Source organism: Dendrobium catenatum, unplaced genomic scaffold (genome assembly GCF_001605985.2).
Source record: "Dendrobium catenatum unplaced genomic scaffold, ASM160598v2 original_scaffold_194228, whole genome shotgun sequence".
Classification (NCBI taxonomy): domain Eukaryota; kingdom Viridiplantae; phylum Streptophyta; class Magnoliopsida; order Asparagales; family Orchidaceae; genus Dendrobium; species Dendrobium catenatum.
Window position 1 is genome coordinate 1 of NW_021512646.1, and position 333 is coordinate 333.

The 333-nt window shown below is 25.8% G+C and overlaps 1 non-coding gene across 1 annotated transcript; it reads right to left on the bottom strand.

Annotated features, from left to right (window-relative positions):
• Window positions 1–251: 251 nt before the first annotated feature.
• TRNAL-AAG lies at window positions 252–332 on the bottom strand. The gene has a single exon. It is a non-coding gene; the product is annotated as a tRNA-Leu (tRNA).
• Window position 333: the final 1 nt, after the last annotated feature.

The window sequence follows — 333 nt, forward strand, 5'->3', positions numbered from 1 at the left end:
AAGAAATATTTTTTATTTATGTTTTTCTGATTAATTCTAATATAAAAATAGGAAGACAAAACAATTCTGTTATTATTGTGATATCTCTTTCTTAGAAGTGAAATAATATTATTTTTTATTAATCAAATAAAGTTTAAAATTAGAGAGAATGTAAATTTATTGTTTTTGTCATTAAAGTTTTGTTTGGCTCCACAGGAAAAAGAGAAAATGTAATTTATTTATTTCGATTTTAAAAATATAAAAATATATAATGTTGAGAGAGAGATTTGAACCCACGCCCTTTCGGACCAGAACCTTAATCTGGCGCCTTAGACCAACTCGGCCATCTCAACA